This window comes from Coregonus lavaretus (assembly GCF_964263955.1).
Source record: "Coregonus lavaretus genome assembly, chromosome: 39".
In the NCBI taxonomy this organism is placed as follows: Eukaryota; Metazoa; Chordata; class Actinopteri; order Salmoniformes; family Salmonidae; genus Coregonus; species Coregonus lavaretus.
The window spans coordinates 6,033,035-6,049,702 of record NC_140026.1 but is presented as its reverse complement, the minus strand read 5'-3'; positions in this window follow the sequence as shown (position 1 = coordinate 6,049,702).

The window sequence follows — 16,668 nt, the reverse complement described above, 5'->3', positions numbered from 1 at the left end:
TCCATTCCCTCCTCTTCCTCCTGGTGAAAGATCTGTTAATTCCCTCCTCTTCCTCCTGGTGAAAGATCTGTCCATTCCCTCCTCTTCCTCCTGGTGAAAGATCTGTCCATCCAGACTCCTCCAGTGGATTTGGAAATCAGACAACCCCTGTTTCCTCATCTCTGCTTGCAGCTCTGAAAATAACAAGAATGGATTAGGTCTTCCTCCCGCCCTCTCTCCCTCCCTCCCTCGCTCTTTCTCTCTCATGCACACACACTTTTTCTCTCTCTTTATCCATTACCTGTTCTAAGACTTGTTGATGGACGGTATGATCTGTCATATCAGCACAACCGTGGATCTTCATCCTCACCACAGCTCTCTTTCTCCTGGGGGCTACAAGACACATCAGATCAGGTTGACAAAACACAATTCCTCTCATCACCACACAAGATAAAACACTGTCCCTCTCATCACCACACAAGATAAAACACTGTCCCTCTCATCACCACACAAGATAAAACACTGTCCCTCTCATCACCACACAAGATAAAACACTGTCCCTCTCATCACCACACAAGATAAAACACTGTCCCTCTAATCACCACACAAGATAAAACACTGTCCCTCTCATCACCACACAAGATAATAACACTGTCCCTCTAATCACCACACAAGATAAAACACTGTCCCTCTCATCACCACACAAGATAAAACACTGTCCCTCTCATCACCACACAAGATAAAACACTGTCCCTCTCATCACCACACAAGATAAAACACTGTTCCTCTCATCACTACCCAAGATAAAACACTGTCCCTCTCATCACCACACAAGATAAAACACGGTTCCTCTCATCACCACACAAGATAAAACACTGTCCCTCTCATCACCACACAAGATAAAACACTGTTCCTCTCATCACCACACAAGATAATAACACTGTCCCTCTAATCACCACACAAGATAAAACACTGTCCCTCTCATCACCACACAAGATAAAACACTGTCCCTCTCATCACCACACAAGATAAAACACTGTTCCTCTCATCACCACACAAGATAAAACACTCATTGGAGCTCAGCAGACTAATTTATGATAATCATCCTGACTGTTATTGTTCTCATCTCTGAGGGGTTCCCCAGGACTCTGGGTCCACTACAGTTGTAATAAAGAGGACATATTGGTTAGCCTGGTTCCAGATCTGTTTGTGTTCTTGCCAACTCCATTGTTGTCACTGTCAAGCCAAATATGTTTGGCTTGACCATGAGTGAAGGAGTTGGCATGATGGCTCAACTCTTGGGTCCACTGCAGTTGTAATAATGAAGCTGGTTGAGAGAATGACAAGAGTGTGCAAAGCTGTCATCAAGGCAAAGGGTGGCTACTTTGAAGAATCTCAAATATAAAATATATTTTGATTTGTTTAACACTTTTTTGGTTACTACGTGATTCCATATGTGTTATTTCATAATTTTGATGTCTTCACTATTATTCTACAATGTAGAAAATAGTAAAAAAAAAAAAAAAAAAACTTGAATGAGTAGGTGTGTCCAAACTTTTGACTGGTACTGTATCAATACACAGTTGACTAATTTGATCATGACAATGCTACCAGTGTGGATTAAAATATAGAATGGGTCATTTGGAATACGTGAATGGACTCTGGACTCATTTTTGGCATTAAAGGTGGAGTCTGTAGTTTTGTTTACCTTGCCTGACTTGTGTTTTCATAGTCACACTCTTGTACTGTGGAGAGAATGTGAATAAAAATGAATTAATTACTATTATTGATCATGTCAATGCTACATTGTGGACATGTTTTTTTGCTTTAAAGGTTGAGTATGTAATTTACTTTACTTTGGCTGACATCTGTTGGTGTTTTCACTGTATGAGGAGGCGGAGTCACACTGTATGGCTGTGGAGACAATGAACCAAGATGAGGACAGACTGTAGACAAAACATTTATTTAAAAGGACAGTCTTTGAAGTAATGCCATTGTTTTAAACATTAAATAATTGTACATTATACAATTCAAATGACTAAAAACACATTTAGTCTGAAAATGTTTGGCCGGGCCGGGCATCTCCAATCATTCCATTTCCTCTCTTGAATGTAAACACAGCGCTGATCGTTGTTATCATTAGTGGGTTGTGAAGACCACCAGGAGTCTCTGAACAGGCCGATCCACACTGTACTACCCTCAGACACCATCTTCTGTATCTCCAGTCTGGTTCCTTACACTGGCCAGGTCTGTGTGGGACTCACTGCAGTAACTCTGAGCTTCAGACCAGTTCTTCTTACTCTAAATGAAAACATGGCTGTTATTCTTACCTGAAAATACCATAGAAAATATATAATTAATTTGTTAGTGGTGGCTACTGTTACTTTAAATATTTATGACTGCCTATGACTGATGTTATAATGTCTTATGTAGCTGTTATAAAGGCTTTATGAATGTATAAATAAGGGCTACAGGAAAGTCTTACCGTAACGTCATAGCAAACAAAGAACATTTAATCAGATCATGCTTCATCTCTCCTTTCTCCATCATCAATGATGCAAACACAATGTTGGGTTGACATGTTGTTGTTATGTTGTCCAGAACTCAGCCGCTCCCTCTCCATAGAACTCTTCCAGAGACCACCTCCAGCTGTTACCATCATCATAGAGTCCTATCCAGATAGGGTCCTTGGTATCTTCCACTAACTCTATGACCCTCTCTATGTCCTCCATGTTGTCTACGGTGGCCAGGTCAGTGTACCTCTCTCTGCAGTAGCTCTGTGCTTCAGTCCAGCTGGGTTTGTTAGTCACAAAATTGTACTCTAGAAGACAGGAGGAGGAAGAACAGGGACCTGCGAAGAACAAACCACGTTAAATGAATACGTGAATGAATACATTAATAAATGAACTAATGAATACATAAATGCATAAATGTAGAAGAACAAACAACATTAATTACAAATAAATAAATAAATGAATTAATTAATTAATAAACTCTGAATGGAGTACTTTCTGTCGAAGTCAGTGAAAGCTTAGCAGTGCCTAATACTTCCACCTCACACAGAGTGAGAGTTTTTCCCTGTCCAGGGATGACCACAACGACGTAGCGACCCTCCATCTCATTACACTGGAAGGTGTGAGTCTCTCCTGCTGGAATCCAGCCCATCTGAAAGAGGGAGGGAGAGAGAGAGAGAGCGAGAGAGAAAGAGCGAGAGAGAAAGCGAGGCGATTGAGAGAGAGCGCAGGGTTGGGGGTTGGGGGATAGAGAGCGATAGAGTGAGAGAGAGAAAGACAAAGAGAAAGAAAGAGAGAGAAATGGAAAGCAAGATTATGATACTGCTTTGGGGTGATTCCTCACGAAACCAGGACAAAAAACAACAACATGATTTGGGGGATTTTCAACACATTTCATTTATAGAAGAAAGAAAGAAAGGATAGTTGACATACACTGAGTATACAATATGCTCTTTCCATGACATATAGTTGAAGTCGGAAGTTTACATATACCTTAGCCAAATACATTTAAACTCAGTTTTTCACAATTCCTGACTTTTAATCCTAGTAAAATGTTGCTGTCTTAGGTCAGTTAGGATCACCACTTTATTTTAAGAATGAGAAATGTCAGAATAATAGTAGAGAGAATGATTTATTTAAGCTTTTATTTCTTTCATCACATTCCCAGTGGGTCAGAAGTTTACATACACTCAATTAGTATTTGGTAGCATTGCCTTTAAATTGTTTAACTTGGGTCAAAAGTTTTGGGTAGCCGATATAGGACTCGTTTTACTGTGGATATTGTCACGCCCTGGCTCTGGGGACTCTTTTATGTTGAGCCAGGGTGTTAGTTTCTTTGTTTAGTTGTTCTATGTGTTTATTCTAGATCGTTTAGATCTATGTTTGGCCAGGGTGGTTCCCAATCAGAGGCAGCTGTTGCTCGTTGTCTCTGATTGGGGTCCATACTTAGGCAGCCTGTTTGGCACAGTTTATTGTGGGATCTTGTTCCGTTTAGGTTTGTGTTTTATGACCGAGGACTTCACGTTTTGTTTTGTTGTTTTATCGTGTTGCTAAGTACTATTAAAATATGTACGCATATCACGCTGCGCCTTGGTCCGCTCATTACGACGATCGTGACAGATATAGATACTTTTGTACCTGTTTCCTCCAGCATCTTCACAAGGTCATTTGCTGTTATTCTGGGATTGATTTGCACTTTTCGCACCAAAGTACGTTCAACTCTAGGAGACAGAACGCGTCTTCTTCCTGAGCGGTATGACGGCTGCGTGGTTCCATGGTGTTTATACTTGTGTACTATTGTTTGTACAGATGAACATGGTACCTTCAGGCATTTGGAAATTGCTCCCAAGGATGAACCAGACTTGTGGAGGTCTACAATGTTTTTTCTGAGGTCTTGGCTGATATCTTTTGATTTTCCCATGATGTCAAGCAAAGAGGCACTGAGTTTGAAGGTAGGCCTCGAAATACATCCACAGGTACACCTCCAATTGACTCAAATGATGTCAATTAGCCTATCAGAAGCTTCTAAAGCCATGACATCATTTTCTGTAATTTTCCAAGCTGTTTAAAGGCACAGTCAACTTAGTGTATGTAAACTTCTGACCCACTGGAATTGTGATACAGTGAATTGTAAGTGAAATAATCTGTCTGTAAACAATTGTTGGAAAAATTACTTGTGTCATGCACAAAGTAGATGTCCTAACCGACTTGCCAAAACTATCGTTTGTTAACAAGACATTTGTGGAGTTGTTGAAAAACGAGTTTTAATGACTCCAACCTAAGTGCATATAAACTTCCGACTTCAACTGTATACAATGAAGTAGTTAATTTCCAACACACAGTTTACATCATATTCACAGTTTCTAACAGACTCACAGTTTCCAAAAGGTTTATTCTTGAGTTACGGTGGCAATTAGGCATTTAGAAATCCCCCCCCCCCCCCCCCCCCCCCATTCTAAATCAACTAAAATCATAGCTTAATGACATTAAATATTTTTTTACCATTTTGATAACATTGTGCCACCAGTAGGAGAAGTAACATGAATGATGGTAACACCATTGAGACATTATAGGTAAAGAAGTCATCAATGTCATCAATGTTAAAACAATTATTTACCAAAGTGACATGATTAATAATTTTGCTCACAAAGTTATTTCCCTTCGATTAATTAGATTAACACCAAATGACACTGGCTTTAGACACAACAAATTATCAATAGAATCCTCAAATGTATGACATGACTAAAAGAGCGTATACTTTCATATAGACCCCTCCCCCGATAACAGTTGCCACTTGAGAGAATGCTCAAGGTACTTACATTTACATTTTTACATTTACGTCATTTAGCAGACGCTCTTATCCAGAGCGACTTACAAATTGGTGCATTCACCTTATAGCCAGTGGGATAACCACTTTACCATTTACCACTTATATATATTTGTAATCAGTGATTTTTAAGACAGTAACACCAATGAGTAAAACTGAGGAGAAATAGGCATTTTAATAGCCTTCTATGTTGTTTTTTTATCGATACAATATAATACATACTTTTGTTCACTTTCTAGCATTCAAAATAATAAATAGATATCTCTAAATCCCAGAAACATATCACTACATCTCTGCACATCACCAATGGGACAAACCGCTTTGCTAGTCCCCAGCAGTTTCCACAATGCATAGAAATAGATGGTTTGCAGTATAAAGGACTTACATATATGTTGTTATTAAATAACAGTTAAATAAAACAGGAATTGTATTATTAGTCATGTTACATGGTGCCAAAGTCAAGGGACAGTATTTACTACCACAATTCAAGAATGACCCAACAGATTCAAACAGTTTCCAACAGATTCAAACAGTTTCCAACAGATTCAAACAGTTTCCAACAGATTCAAACAGTTTCCAACAGATTCACACAGTCAGTGATGATGAGACAGACAGGGACAGAAAATGTTGAAGTTGTGTAACTATTGACACCTCAGGGAGAGGACGAGGTTCTATGGATGACTGCTAACCAAATCCCCCCGGGAAACAACACCACACACACACACACACACACACACACACACACACACACACACACACACACACACACACACACACACACACACACACACACAGGGTGGTGGGCTATGGCCCACTGCTAACCAAATACACCTCACCTTAAGCTAACCATGTTTGGCTAATACAGGGTTGTGTTTATAAGGCACCAAACTGAAGAAAACAGATTGAAGTAGGGAGTGAGTGACTACCTGATCTTATCCAATAACAAACATGAAGAAGTTGCAAAAAAATTATGTTGTGTGCCCTAATGAACATGACCCAGGTTTGCATGTTGACCAGACAGAGAGAGAGAGAAAAAGAGATTGAGAAGACGAAGATCCATCACACGCGCTGAGACGGAGGAGGGGAGCGAGGGATTCAACGGGAGACAATAGAGCAGGGTTCTTCAATTCCGGTCCTGGAGGGCCGAAACACTTCTGTTTTTTATTTCTACCTGGTAGTTAATTGCACTCACCTGGTGTCCCAGGTCTGAATTAGCCCCTGATTAGAAGGAGAGGATGAAAAACAGAGGTGTTTCGGCCCTCCAGGACCGGAATTGAAGAACCCTGCAATAGAGCATTCTCAATACAGGTATGTTTATTTTATATTTGAATATAGTGTTTGATTGTTGATAATATTGGATAATACTATAAAAAAGAATGATAATATATAAGTTAAAATATGGTTAGGAGGTAAGAAACAAATGTAAGTGAAGAGCAGATTCAGCAACTTGGAGGAGGATGGAAACGAATAAAAAAGCTTCATTATTGTTAAAAATAGAACCAACGTTTCAGATTTTGGCCTTCTTCAGGGTTTCTGAACATTTACAATTAAGTATTAATTACGTTTCATAAGTTTCATGAGTTTCATAAAGTTTCCAACAGATTCAAAGAGTTTCCAATAGGGTCGTTCTTGAATTACTTTAGCAATTGGGCATGACATTTTGAAAAAACGTTAACTTTTTAAAGATTTTTTGTTATCAATTACATTATTTTGCTATTTGTTTCATTAGTCCATTGTCCCTAAATGTTTTGCTTGTCAGCACTAAAGTTTTCAAGATATTTAACTTTCAAAATACAGAAATCATCCCCCTATGATGCATTTTGCACCATATGATTCTACGCTTTTTCAAATCTCACTGTGGATGGATTAGACTTCAGAATTGCATTTGGGACATACTTATATTTCACTTTACAGTATAACCTATGGATTGTGGATCAATTAAATGGAGTATCAGTCCACTCAGTGAAACCCACAGAATACAACTGTGAATAATTTTATAACATATTAGTGTCGTAGCTCATATTGTGGGACTCTGAAAACACCGTGAAATGAGCCACATTAAGTTTACCAATCAACCTACTAATAATTGTTTAACATTGAGAGATTAGAACATGGAGATATTAGAACATTGAGAGATTAGATCTTTTTCAGGGAACTTACACTTTCCCACCTGCCACAGCAGACACTGTCAGTACTCCTTTATAGATGCTACTGTGGGTCTCTCTACTCTGGAACGTTCTCTTGAACACATACAGCCTTCAGAAAGTATTCACACGCCTTGACTTTTTCCACATTTTGTTGTGTTACAAAATGGGATTCACATGGATTTAATTGTAATTTTTTTGTCAACGATCTACACAGAATACTCTGTAATGTTGAAGTGGAAGAAGAAATCTAACATTTGTAAAAGTATTCAGCCCCCTTGGCATTTTTCCTATTTTGTTGCATTACAACCTGTAATTTAAATTTATTTTTATTTGGATTTCATGTAATGGACATACACAAAATAGTCCAAATTGGTGAAATAAATAAATAAATAAAAATACGTATTTCAAAGAATTCAAAAAAATAAAAAACGAAAAGTGGTGCGTGCATAAGTATTCACCCCCTTTGCTTTTAAGACCCTAAATAAGATCTGGTGCAACCAATTACCTTCAGATGTCACATAATTAGTTAAATAAAGTCCACCTGTGTGCAATCTAAGTGTCACATGATCTGTCACATGATCTCAGTACATATACACCTGTTATGAAAGGGCCCAGAGTCTGCAACACCACTAAGCAAGGGGCACCACCAAGCAAGCGGCACCATGAAGACCAAGGAGCTCTCCAAACAGGTCAGGGACAAAGTTGTGGAGAAGTACAGATCAGGGTTGGGTTATACAAAATTATCTGAAACTTTGAACATCCCACGGAGCACCATTAAATCCATTATTAAAAAATGGAAAGAATATAGCACCACAACAAACCTGCCAAGAGAGGGCCGCCCACCAAAACTCACGGACCAGGCAAGGAGGGCATTAATCAGAGAGGCAACAAAGAGACCAAAGATAACCCTGAAGGAGCTGCAATGCTCCACAGCGGAGATTGGAGTATCTGTCCACAGGACCACTTTAACAGAGCTGGGCTTTACGGAAGAGTGGCCAGAAAAAAGCCATTGCTTAAAGAAAAAAATAAGCAAACACGTTTGGTGTTCGCCAAAAGGCATGTGGGAGACTCCCCAAACATATGGAAGAAGGTACTCTGGTCAGATGAGACTAAAATTGAGCTTTTTGGCCATCAAGGAAAACGCTATGTCTGGCGCAAACCCAACACCTCTCATCACCCAGAGAACACCATCCCCACAGTGAAGCATGGTGGTGGCAGCATCATGCTGTGGGGATGTTTTTCATCGGCAGGGACTGGGAAACTGGTCAATTGAAGGAATGATGGATGGTGCTAAATACAGGGAAATTCTTGAGGGAAACCTGTTTCAGTCTTCAAGAGATTTGAGACTGGGATGGAGGTTCACCTTCCAGCAGGACAATGTGATAGAAGAATTTGAATGTTTAAAGATTATGACTAAAGTATTCCACCCTTAAAACTGTAGTATTGTGTGAAATGTGTTAGAATCATAAGTAGTACTGTGTGAAATGTGTTATTGTGCAGTTATGCCAGCAGGGTGCGACATCGAACCAAAGAACAGGAAATAGGTTTTGAAACCAGATGTTTCCACCCAGGGAGGGGAAGAGAGAGGCTTACAATATATTGTAAAACAGAATAACCATGTATGGGTGTAGTGGAAAGTTACAGACTTTCTGAGCAAGGTGTAACCCAGACTGAGAACTTATTTCTGTGTGTGTGTATAAATAGATTCGCTCTGCACTGGAGAGCAGAGCGCTCTCTGAATAAAGGACTGATCATTGTAAGCTGGGAAACTCTGTCTGTTTATTTTAACTAGAGATGTACAACCTCTGGGATACAGATTGAGTAATAAAAGAGTTCAGTTTGAACATTGAGATAGAAATTCTCGTGACACAATGACCCTAAGCATACTGCTAAAGCAACACTCAAGTGGTTTAAGGGGAAACATTTAAATGTCTTGGAATGGCCTAGTCAAAGCCCAGACCTCAATCCAATTGAGAATCTGTGGTATGACTTAAAGACTGCTGTACACCAGCGGAACCCATCCAACTTGAAGGAGCTGGAGCAGTTTTGCCTTGAAGAATGGGCAAAAATCCCAGTGGCTAGATATGCCAAGCTTATAAAGACATACCCCAAGAGACTTGCAGCTGAAATTGCTGCACAAGGTGGCTCTACAAAGTATTGACTTTGGGGGGGTGAATAGTTATGCACGCTCAAGTTTTCTGTTTTTTGGTCTTATTTCTTGTTTGTTTCACAAGCAAAATAATTTTGCATCTTGAAAGTGGTAGGCATGTTGTGTAACAGGTCCTAATCCAGGCACTTGTCATCTCCCGTATGGATTACTGCAACTCGCTGTTGGCTGGGCTCCCTGCCTGTGCCATTAAACTCCTACAACTTATCCAGAACGCTGCAGCCCGTCTGGTGTTCAACCTTCCCAAGTTCTCTCATGTCACCCCGCTCCTCCGCACACTCCACTGGCTTCCAGTTGAAGCTCGCATCTACTACAAAACCATGGTCCTTGCCTACGGAGCTGTGAGGGGAACGGCACCTTACCTTCAGGCTCTGATCAGACCCTACACCCATACGAGGGCACTACGTTCATCCACCTCTGGCCTGCTAGCCCTCCTACCTCTACGGAAGCACAGTTCCCGCTCAGCCCAGTCAAAGCTATTCGCTGCTCTGGCACCCCAATGGTGGAACAAGCTCCCCCAAGACGCCAGGACAGCGGAGTCACTGACCACCTTCCGGAGACACTTGAAATCCCACCTCTTTAAGGAATACCTGGAATAGTCTAACAGTAATCATTCTACACCCCCCCTCCCCCAGTGGTGGTTGTCCCACTGGCTATCCTAAGTTGAATGCACCAATTTGTAAGTCGCTCTGGATAAGAGCGTTTGCTAAATGACTTAAATGTAAATGTAAATGTAAATCAAATGATACAACCCCCCCCCAAAATCCATTTTAATTCCAGGTTGTAAGGCAACAAAATAGGAAAAATGCCAAGGGGTGGGGGGTGAATACTTTCGCAAGCCACTGTATTTTCATTAGATGAGTAGTCAACCCCCTGAGCCAATACATGTTAGAATCAATTCAAGGGATTGAATACTTATTGACGCAAGATATTTCAGCTTCTTATTTTGAATTAATTTGCAAACATTTCTGAAAACATAATTGACATTATTTGGTATTGTGTGTAGTGAGTGACACAAATCTCCATTTAATACGTTTTAAACGCAGGCTGGACCATATCAAAATGTGGAAACAGTCAAGGGGTGTGAATACTTTCTGAAGGCACTTTTACCTTGTCTTGGAGGTCCTCAGAACATTTCAAGAATATTTAGAAAATGTGGTATTTGCATTTTAAATTCTCAGCATGCAAATTAAAGCAGATTAGAATAAATAACTTTTATAATTGTTTCCAGATTAAAATGAACATTTGAGGACTGTATTGTAGGTGATATAGAGACACAAGGCATTTTAACTTCATCATAGGACATTTGTACAGCATTTATTAATTATGATTTACACTTCATATGTTGACAATCTGAACATGTTTTGAACCTGCAATGTTTGGTTCCCAACAGTCAATTTTCACACAATGTTCTATCTTTTACAGTTAGTCTAAATCTGTATGAAATAAAGAAATTCCCTCTTTTTATACTACAGTATATCTGAGCATCAATTTCACTTTTTTCTTCTTCTAAAGAAACATTCAAAGTAAAACGCTGTTGACTTGATAATACAAATAGTTCATTGCATCTATTTTGAATTTCTGTCTATATAGATGTTATTCTTTCTCACTGGGAGAAAGCATGTATAACTTTATAAATTATAATGGAAGTTTCTGTTTTTGTGTTTGGTTTTGTCTTTAAGTGTATGTCACCTCTAAGGTACAGTGCAGGTTTGAGGTAGAGGTTGAATTAAAAAAATAACACTCAAAAGTGAAATATGCATTATTTGTACTTTTGAATAATAGATTTAATAATTATTATTTAAAGTGAGATGTATTCTGAGTAAATGCACTGATATTTAGTCACATAAACAGACAGAGGAGTGGAACGAGGGATTCAGCGGAGGACAAGATAGCCCTCTCAAACACAGGTATGTTTATTTATGTTTAGATATACTGTTTGATTGTTCATAACTTTGGCTAATACTATAAAAAAATTATGATAATAATATATAAGTCAAGAAATGGGTTATTATCACATGAATAAAAGCGTATTATTATTGTGGTAGTGAAAGGTTATTGTTGTGGTATGTGAGGCAACGTCTAATGCTGAAAAGGAAAATAATAGTACATCCACATTATACAGCACATTGCAGGTGTTGGAATCCAGAAATAGATCATATTAACTGATCATTAAAAGAGGGAAATGTTTTATGTTATTCATTAATATTGACCGATGAATGTTGCTACAACTTAGATCCATGGAGTGGAGTCGGCGAGCCATCCCTGTCTCTGGTGAGAACTAACTACTTACAAGGGTTAGGGTCCATTCCATTTCAGTTCAAGTCAATTCAGAAAGTAAACCAAATTCCAATTACACCCCCCTTGGAATTTCAGTGTACTTCCTGAATAGACAGACATTTTTATTGAATTGATCCTAACCCATCCATCTAAATCAAATCAAATCAAATTTTATTTATTTTAGTTACAGTAAAACGGCAGCCATCTTCTCCGGCGCCACAATGCTAAAAGTCAGAGATCTCCAATGATCAGCATTACCCTATAGCATGTTACACAATGTGTCATATAATGTTATTAAAGTGCATTCACATTAATATTATTAATTATGACTAATCATTCATATTATTATTGTGGCTTTACAGGGATTGTCCTACTTTTAATGAGGGTCACCGGGCAAATAGGTAAATGCATTTTTAATAAAGCAGACAGACAGACGGACAGACACAAAAGCAATCACCAAAAAAAAGAGAGACAGACAAAACAAACAATCCAAATCAATTAATCAATGAATGAAGGATCAGTATTGGCCACTGTGAAAGAAGCAATACATTTAAAAATAATAAATAAAAACATGAATTAATAAGTAAGTTAATTAATTAATAAATCAACGAATCAATGCAAGGAGTCCTCTGTAGCTCAATTGGTAGAGCATGGCGCTTGTAATGCCAGGGTAGTGGGTTCGATCCCCGGGACCACCCATACGTTAAAATGTATGCGCACATGACTGTAAGGTGTTTTGGATAAAAGCGACTGCTAAATGGCATATTATTATTATTATTACAAGCATTGACCACTGCAACAGAAGCTAGGCCTAATAATAACTTTCATTCAGTTAATGTCCCAATTAAAGGTAACTAATTACATTTAATACATGTTGGTGCAGGTGTGTGTGTGTGTGTGTGTGTGTGTGTGTGTGTGTGTGTGTGTGTGTGTGTGTGTGTGTGTGTGTATGTACAGGGGGGTGGGGATGTGTATATCTAAGGTGTATTCACTAGGAACCAAACGGAACAAAATGGACGAAATGGGGAAGGACTAACCTGCAAAACGTTTTATGGTGCAAAATGTATTCTACAGGGTGCACTTAAGCAATAAGGCCAGAGGAGGTGTGGTATATGGCCAATATATGAATACAGCCCTTACTCGTGGTATATTGGCCATATAATACAAACCCAAAGGTGCCTTATTGCTATTATAAACTGGTTACCAACTTAATTAGAGCAATAAAAATATATGTTTTGTCATACCCATGGTATACAGTCTGATATACTACGGCTGTCAGCCAATCAGCATTCAGGGCTTGAACCACCCAGTTTATAATAATGAATTAACATGTGTATTATATCTGTCTCTGTCACTCAAACAGTGGCATTGAGAGGAGTGGCTTCTCAGTCATCACAGTTTTATGATCGCAAAGCTCAATATGCCATTGATGGAAAAAGAAACACAAACTATGGATCCTGCACCTACACTGAACAGGACACCAACCCCTGGTGGAGAGTGGACCTGCTGGATGTGACCAGAGTGACAGCTGTCACCATCACCAACAGAGACGATGTTCCTGAGAGGCTTGATGGTGCTGAGATCCACATCGGTAACTCACTGGAGAACAACGGCATCAACAACCTCAGGTGAGTAGTGAAATAGAATAGATAACATTGTACTGTAATTCTGATTAAATTGTACAGTTTATGGGATTCAATAAAAATAACAGTTATTCATTAAATGTGTTGATATTTTCAGTCATACTTTAGTGAAGAAGCATTTTAACTACAGCAACGCACGCACTGTACAATATCATGTATCTCTCTCTCCCCGACCCCCCACACCTCTGTCCCCCACCCTCTCTCTCTCTTTACTTCTCTTTACTCCAGATGCGCTATCACCTCTCTCTCTCTCTTTACTTCTCTTTACTCCAGATGCTCTCTCTCTCTCTTTACTTCTCTTTACTCCAGATGCTCTCTCTCTCTCTTTACTTCTCTTTACTCCAGATGCTCTCTCTCTCTTTACTTCTCTTTACTCCAGATGCTCTCTCTCTCTCTCTCTCTCTCTCTCTCTCTCTCTCTCTCTCTCTCTCTCTCTCTCTCTCTCTTACTTCTCTTTACTCCAGATGCGCTCTCTCTCTCTCTCTCTCTCTCTCTCTCTCTCTCTCTCTCTCTCTCTCTTTACTCCAGATGCTCTCTCTCTCTCTCTCTTTACTCCAGATGCGCTCTCTCTCTCTCTCTCTCTCTCTCTCTCTCTCTCTCTCTCTCTCTCTTTACTCCAGATGCGCTCTCTCTCTCTCTTTACTCCAGATGCTCTCTCTCTCTCTCTCTCTCTCTCTCTCTCTCTCTCTCTCTCTCTTTACTCCAGATGCGCTCTCTCTCTCTCTTTACTCCAGATGCGCTCTCTCTCTCTCTCTCTCTCTCTCTCTCTCTCTCTCTTTACTCCAGATGCGCTCTCTCTCTCTCTTTACTCCAGATGCGCTCTCTCTCTCTCTTTACTCCAGATGCTCTCTCTCTCTCTCTCTCTCTCTCTCTCTCTCTCTCTCTCTCTCTTTACTCCAGATGCTCTCTCTCTCTCTCTCTCTCTCTCTCTCTCTCTCTCTCTCTCTCACTCTCTATCTCTCTCTCTCGTCATATCCCACATCCCAGCAGGAGAGACCAACACCTTCCAGTGTAATGGGATGGAGGGTCGCTATGTTGTTGTGGTAATCCCTGGACAGAACAAGATTCTCACTCTGTGAACTCTTAACCTCTTATTTCAGACCCATAAACCCCTCTCCCCTCCACTCCTCCTACTACCACTACTATCCCCCATCTTGTAAACATGTCAAATGCCTACACTGTAAGATGGTAAAGAATAACTTGTCATTTCTGTATTAAAACATTATTCTCTATGTCACTGTTGTAAATGTAGCTTTGAAAGGAGTGGCCACCCAGTCATCACTGTATGGGGATGGCAAGGCTCACATTGCCATTGATGGGAACAGAGAATCAAACTATAAGCAAGGATCCTGCACCCACACTACATAGGAGACCAACCCCTGGTGGAGAGTGGACCTGCTGGAGAAATTTACATTTACATTTACGTCATTTAGCAGACGCTCTTATCCAGAGCGACTTACAAATTGGTGCATTCACCTTATAGCCAGTAGTACAACTACTTTACAATGTTTTTTTGTTTTTGTTTTTGTTTTTTAGGGGGGGGGGGGGGTTGGGGTAAGGGGGGGGTAGAAGGATTACTTTATCCTATCCCAGGTATTCCTTAAAGAGGTGGGGTTTCAAATGTCTCCGGAAGGTGGTGAGTGACTCCGCTGTCCTGGCGTCGTGAGGGAGCTTGTTCCACCATTGGGGTGCCAGAGCAGCGAACAGTTTTGACTGGGCTGAGCGGGAACTATGCTTCCGCAGAGGAAGGGGAGCCAGCAGGCCAGAGGTGGATGAACGCAATGCCCTCGTTTGGGTGTAGGGACTGATCAGAGCCTGAAGGTACGGAGGTGCCGTTCCCCTCACAGCTCCATAGGCAAGCACCATGGTCTTGTAACAGATGCGAGCTTCAACTGGAAGCCAGTGGAGTGTGCGGAGGAGCGGGGTGACGTGAGATAACTTGGGAAGGTTGAACACCAGGCGGGCTGCGGCATTCTGGATGAGTTGTAGGGGTTTAATGGCACAGGCAGGGAGCCCAGCCAACAGCGAGTTGCAGTAATCAAGACGGGAGATGACAAGTGCCTGGATTAGGACCTGTGCTGCTTCCTGTGTAAGGCAGGGTCGTACTCTCCGAATGTTGTAGAGCATGAACCTACAGGATCGGGTCACCGCCTTGATGTTAGCAGAGAACGACAGGGTGTTGTCCAGGGTCATGCCAAGGCTCTTCGCACTCTGGGAGGAGGACACAACGGAGTTGTCAACCGTGATGGCGAGATCATGGAACGGGCAGTCCTTCCCCGGGAGGAAGAGCAGCTCCGTCTTGCCAAGGTTCAGCTTGAGGTGGTGATCCGTCATCCATACTGATATGTCTGCCAGACATGCAGAGATGCGATTCGCCACCTGGTTATCAGAAGGGGGAAAGGAGAAGATTAGTTGTGTATCGTCAGCATAGCAATGATAGGAGAGGCCATGTGAGGATATGACAGAGCCAAGTGACTTGGTGTATAGCGAGAATAGGAGAGGGCCTAGAACTTAGCCCCGGGGGACACCAGTGGTGAGAGCACGTGGTGCGGAGACAGCTTCTCGCCACGCCACTTGGTAGAAGCGACCGGTCAGGTAGGACGCAATCCAATAGTGAGCCGCGCCGGAGATGCCCAGCTCGGAGAAGGTGGAGAGGAGGATCTGATGGTTCACAGTATCAAAGGGCATGGTCTATATTTAGGGAAGTTAGTGGCTAACTCATTTTGTAATTGTTTTATTTAACCTTTATTTAACTAGGCAAGTCATAAAGAGAGTCCTAAGATAACAACATAGCATGGCAGCAACACATGACAACACAGCATGGTAGCAACACCACATGACAACAACATGGTAGTGTGGGAAATTATTATCTTATATTTTAGATGTGCTGTTAGCTTAATAAGAAAGCATTAATGATTAAAAATAATAGGTTTGTACTGTACTGATATAGATTGTTTAACCTAACAAGCTGTGATTATTGTGAGGAACTGTTAGGGGGTAGGGTGAGATAAGGCTTGTGACTCACTTACACAAACACAGCCTCTTTTTTAGACCGCTCCAGGACATGTGTACTGCAAAAGTGCTGACTCTCTGGACAAGTTGCAAAACAACT